Source organism: Meleagris gallopavo, chromosome Z, assembly GCF_000146605.3.
Source record: "Meleagris gallopavo isolate NT-WF06-2002-E0010 breed Aviagen turkey brand Nicholas breeding stock chromosome Z, Turkey_5.1, whole genome shotgun sequence".
Classification (NCBI taxonomy): Eukaryota; Metazoa; Chordata; class Aves; order Galliformes; family Phasianidae; genus Meleagris; species Meleagris gallopavo.
Genome location: NC_015041.2, coordinates 7756401 through 7762583, shown reverse-complemented (window position 1 = coordinate 7762583; position 6183 = coordinate 7756401). Strand labels below are relative to the sequence as shown.

The window sequence follows — 6183 nt, the reverse complement described above, 5'->3', positions numbered from 1 at the left end:
CTGCAAAGTCCCAGAATTATCAGCAGTTGATTATATTTTCCATGTTTTTTTCCCCCATTTTTATGTATTTGAAGAACTTTTGAAGTATCATTTCACTGTCCTCTTTGCAGAGGAAAAGCTCCCAGGTTTGCTCTGGAATGGACAAGCCAAAATACAATACAAGTCAAATACAGAAAGTGTGACCCAAGGGCTGTGCAGAAGGGCAGCAAGACTCTTCTTCAAATATCTACAAATTAGTGGCTTTTTCAACAAAAAATTTCTTCATGGTAAATTTTTCTTTTGCGTGTAGATACTGTTGAACAGAGCTATATATAGACTGCTCACCCCCTCATTCTCAGGGAAATTTTTTTGATTAAAATGATTTTTCAACCATAAATATGTGATTAGCTTTCTCTTTCTAATATGGTAACACTCTGCTCCATGTTCTGCTAAGTTATATAAGAATATTAACATAAAATTTTAAAAGGGTTAAAATGGTATCTGTACACAGGATACTAAAATAAGAAGAAATCGCAACAAGTGCAGAAAATTTCAGGATACCACTTTGATATATATTTAATATAATGAATCAGAAATTTAATTGCAGTATGTAGCTGGCATTTAACAGGGTAGAGGCTCTGAAAGACCACATATGAAAACCTCAAGAGGTGATTGGTGTCAGTTGCATGTAGGAAGATGGAAAGACCTCCAAATTTTATCGAAGCTTGATATATATATCACACATATCCACATCTCATCCTTCAGAAATAGAGGGACTCAGCCACAAATAATGGATCACTCTCCTGTTTTTAGAAAACAGTCCTTTTGCTAAATTCAGAAATTAAGAAATGCAAAAATTTGTTTCTATACAATGCTCCTGTCAGTATTAATCAGTCATCTATGTTACCCTTAAAGTCTGGACTAGTTCTATGCTGTTCTTACTCTTTTCAAGATCCTCTCTTTCTAAAAAAGGATTCTCCAACAACTTCCATTGGTTGACCTGCCGGTTGGTCATAGTTCTGGAAATCCCAACCAACTGCTTTTCACACCTCTAGCACAGCCATGAAAAACTAGATCAGAATTAGCTTTAAAACTATTTAAATGCACATTTTACATTTTATCCATCCAAATTTAGACCAGATGAGATTTCAAACAGATTTCAAAAAGATGATTCTGAAGGGATGTTGGCAGACTCTCGCTACTTCATTTGCCCAGCTGTCTTCTTCCACCTTTCTAAGATTTTGAGGCAAAGTCTGTTTTCTTCAGCAAGAATTGAATATCTTGATGTTCAGCTTGTATTCAGAGGACAAAAAGAGAAGAATAACTGCAGGAGAACTGTGCTTTAAAAGTGCTTAGCCCCTGCCTCTACATGCTAAGGTAACACAAGTTAAATCTTTAAAGGCTACATTAACCCTGCATCTTCCATGTGCATTTTTTATGAGTTGCTACATTATTAAATGATTTGGTGGTTGGGCTGTTAGTAAACTCAACTACTTCACAGTCTCACAGCTACAGAAACATTTTTGGGAACTCCTAAAATACCTCAGCCTATACTCAGTGGTAGAGTAGAAGTTATCATCTGGCAGTCCTTCAGTGTGAGCTATGTAACATATTCACAGAATATCACTCAGGAATTTTGGCATTTATCCCTGTAATTTTAATTAAAACGCAGCATATCTTTTGTTAAGGCAGTCAGGCTAGGTATAGAAAAAACAGACTGCGAAAGGAAGGTTAATCCAGCACAACTCTTTGTAAACTGGTCCAATGGGCTCATTGAAAAGGCAATCTTACACCCCTGGCATGACACATGGAATACATTTTCTCTGAACAGCTTCATGGAATTTCCTGTGTAGCTGGGTAATCTGACAGTAAACAAAGATTTCTTCATTTATCCTGCATGTGTCTGTTTTCTTAATTAAAACTTAATGCCTAATGCTGGCATACTAACACATGGGACTAATTCTTTTAGTGATGGGAGTAGTCCAAATGCATTAGCTGGTACTTTGCAGACACCTACAGATTTCCCTATAGATGAAACTTCTGGTGTTTAGCTGAACAAAAGATGAGTGGTATTTCAGGCCTGGGTCTACACTTTTGTCACCTTTCATTTTTCACTCTCATGCTTACACACCAATACTGTTTCTTTCCTATACGTGTACCTTAATTCTGTAGGTCACTCACTGTTAACTGTACTCACGCATCTGTTGTTTATATGGTTATTCTTTTTCCTTGGCTGTTGTGAAATAAACAAGCCAAATGATTGTGTCCCACAGTACTGGAAATGCAAAGCCGAACCAAATGAGAAGACTTGACAGTCTTAGCTCTTAGCTTATTATTCATGCTGACTGCTTCATTTGTATCAAATTGATTCCTATGGCGGCAAAATCGATATGCATAGTCAGAGAAAAAAGTTTACAAGGAAACAATCTTGATGGTTATATTATGTGATAGATAGATGTGAGAACTGCCATGTGGGATCAGATCAAAAGTCCATTTATCTCATTATCTTCTTCCCAACAGTGTTCATCAGGGGATTTCCAGAGAGAAGCACATAAAAATATAAGGCAATTATCCCTGAGAACACCTTTCCTTTTACAGCAATGAGTACTGGCAAATCTTTCTTTTCTCCTTCAGTTGGTAGCTGTTGAGTGTATTGTCATGTTTAATATGGCAAATGGAGCTGGGTTCTGTGAAATGTCAAACTCCTTAAGAACTTACATGCGCTTTTGGCTTCCACAGTATTATATGGTAATAAGAATCTCTAGTTCCTTGTGAGCATACAGCATGATAGCTTTTTTGGATAGTTTTTGGATGTCCAAAAGATCTCATATTTTTGAGAGATAGAGTGTAATAATTTCTTTCAAATCTGATGTCTGCATATTGGTCAGATAAGGATATACTTCCTCATTCATTTGATTTTTAAGGTGAACGCTATTCCAAGCAGATCTGTCTCCAGCTTATCTGACAGTATAACTGGTGCTTTGAAAGTAATGCCTCCTATTATATATGTTTTGACCCATGATATTGAAGGCGGATGTTGGTTGAACGGCAGTAGAGATTGAACCTTCTCACCAATATTCTGCTACATGTTGTTGCCGTGTGACACATGGCAGCAGAGAGGCAGTCTGACAGAATGGTGTCTGACATGAGGTGCATATGGACCAAGGATGTGTTACTGAATTCCTCCACATGGAAAAAATGGCACCTGTGGACATTCACTAGTGCTTGCTGAACATCTATGGAGATCAAATAGTGAATGTAGCACAGTGAGGTGGGTGCAACATTTCAGCAGTGTTGACAGTGATATGAAAGACAAACCATGTTCCAGATGGCCAGCTGTGACACGATGCAGTGAAATGTGTCTCGAGGTGCTCATCCATGTGAATTGGTGGATTGGATTACAACCAGCGAACTGTGTACAGAGCTGGATACTCACTTTAATGCATTGGAAATGATGGTGGCAATGCTGGAATATTGCAAAGTTTGTGCCAAGCGGGTCTCACAAATGGTCACACAGGAACAGAAAGAACACCATATGCCAATTTGTCAGGACCTATTGAACAACTACGAGGCTGAAGGTGACAATTTCCTGGATTACTTCATTACTGGTGACACCATCTGACAAGGTGTCACTATTATGAGCTGGAGTCAAAATGGTAGTCCATGGAGTGGTGACACATATATTTGCCATTAAAGAAAAAGTTCAAGACACAGTCCTCAGTGGATAGTGTGATGTGCAATGTCTTTTGAGACAGGGAAGGGTGATCCTTCTGGGTTTTCTGGAACTCAGACAAATCATCTACTCTGATTGTTATGCCATGATGCTGACTGAGCTAAAGGCTTGAACTTCCAGAGTCAGGCCAGTGACACATTATTTCAACACAATAATTCCAGGACTCATATTATTTTGAACACTGTGCACATTGCCAATCTTGGCTGGACTGTTCTACCACCCACCATATAATTTGGATTTGGTGCCTTCTGACTTCCATCTGTTTGGACAGATGACTATGTGTGCAACATTTTTCTAGAAATGACACTATAAAACAGCAGCTGTAAAACAGGTGGTCACCTCTGCTGGTGCAGACTGTTATGAGAGCAGCATGCAGGCTCTTGCTCATCACAGCTAATGGTGGTGACTATGTTCAAAAAGAGTGTTTTGTTCTCTATCAAATAGTGTTTATTGTGCTCGTTCTCTATCAAATAGTGTTCATTGTGCTCTTTTTATCTGTTGTAATTTCCATGGAAGTAAGTAGGAGGCATTACTTTCAGACTATTCTATGCATATTTCCTTTGAGGTGTAGTAACCTGTATTAGAACAAGATTTCCTGTGGTAAGAACACATCTGCAAAGGATATCATAATGAAATTCTCTAGTTTGATTATCAGTATCTTCCACCCCAAAAATCTTACCTAAAGATAAGTTGCAAGAAAGTAACCTGGGTCTTCCCCAAGAACAGGCAAATTTACTTTCAGATGATTAAATGTCAAATGTGTTATATTTTTACAGGCTTATTTTTAAAGGTGTAGAGTGTTGCTGTGAGTCAGCAGTCATGGTGCAAACTCCTCCACATGTACTTCTTAAGCATCGCATTTGGAAAGTTCAGTGTCTATACTCTGAGAGTACTGCTATAAACCATGCTGCTTTTCCCCAGCTGCGTACTGTAAATCAAGCATAATCTTTTCTGCTTTTCCAAGTTAACTAATACATAGTACAGTAGATTATGGTTACAGCAAGTTACTTTTTCCTGATAATAAAGATGTCTCAAAAGGAAACAAAACTGTTGTATTTCAAACACCACTCTTCTGACATGTGTTCAGATTTCCTTTACAAATGGAAAGGTAGAAATTTATGTGCATTTTTTGTTGTTTGCTTTTAATTATGAAATTATTCTCTTTATAGCAACTTCCTCATTGGTCCACTTTCTGTGGTTCAAAATGTAACCTGGTAAATGCAATCCACTGCATCCCTGTTGGCCATTTTGCTGATCTGATTGTTGCACCTCAGCTTGTCCACTCTACGTAGTCAGGTTCTATAAAGACTTTTTCTTGTTTCTTCCTTTATGTTGCCACGATACATAACATTTTCATATATACTTGTCACAGGATGCTATGCTCTAACTGAGAGACTATACGACATACCCAGAGCAACTTTCCTAAATACATAAAATGATAGACCATGTAAAATACTGTCATAGAGAAATCATGATATACAACAATTACACTTATCAAGTAAACGTACTGCTTTTATCACCTATAAGCTTTCCCCATACACTGAAATGTACATCAGACCTCCAATCAGAGAAGGGAAGCTTCCATAGCTATCGGCGATCCATCTGCCCCCTTTCCTGACCCTCAAAGAGGCAATATATTTTCTAACCCCCAACAGCTTGTTGTTCTTTGACCAGACAAATAAGAACAAATAATTTTGAAAACTGGACAGATTGCAAATGAATCACAGCCAGAAGCACGAGGACAGAACAAGATAGGAAAGACAATTAGGACAGCACACTTGACAACTTTTGGAAGTGATGCATTCATTTTAACTCCATACAAGCATTTCTGAGTCAGCTTTAAACAATCTCTAGCAATTAGGCTGAAGCAGAATGGACTCTTGCTCCAAATGCATTCTTCAAAATCTGCTGGTAGAGGAGGGAGAAATTACTGTATCAGTATCAGTACAGTTTGCCATAAGACCTGCAAACAATAATTGAAGTTGTCTTGGATGTGTACACGAACTGCTGAGTGTTCAGTATAGCTACACCTATTGCAGGTGCTCTGAACACTCAGCACAATGTGTGAATAGAAAATAAAGGAGCTTTGAGTTTGCTAAGCCTAAACAATCTGAGCTCTCCAGAATCAGGGACTCTAGACAGTTAGAGTTCCAATCATATGTGTAAGTGGGAACATTCATAGAACAAATAAAGCCTTGTTGTATTGGTTTGCATTGATAAAATTTCTGCAGCATCAGTGAGAAATAGACTGTTTGTTACTAGGCATGTGACCAAATTTCTTCTTGCTGCTTAAAAAATACATTATCTGCTGTTTTAAAAAATCTTTCCTCATCCTTGCTCCTTGGGCCCTCATGCGGAAATGTAGGCTTTGTGTTTGAGGCAGGGTTAAGGATTAAGGGTCACATCTACAGCAAGAAAAAGGCATAAACAAAATCATCAGTCTTAGCACATCTCAAAAGATGTGTATACTA

At 38.0% G+C, this 6183-nt stretch overlaps 1 protein-coding gene across 3 annotated transcripts in view; it reads right to left on the bottom strand.

Annotated features, from left to right (window-relative positions):
* The window catches only part of LOC100550826 (phospholipid-transporting ATPase FetA-like), a 422496-nt gene that overhangs the window by 49368 nt on the left and 366945 nt on the right, over nucleotides 1–6183 (bottom strand). The gene's annotated exons all lie outside the window — the stretch shown is intronic.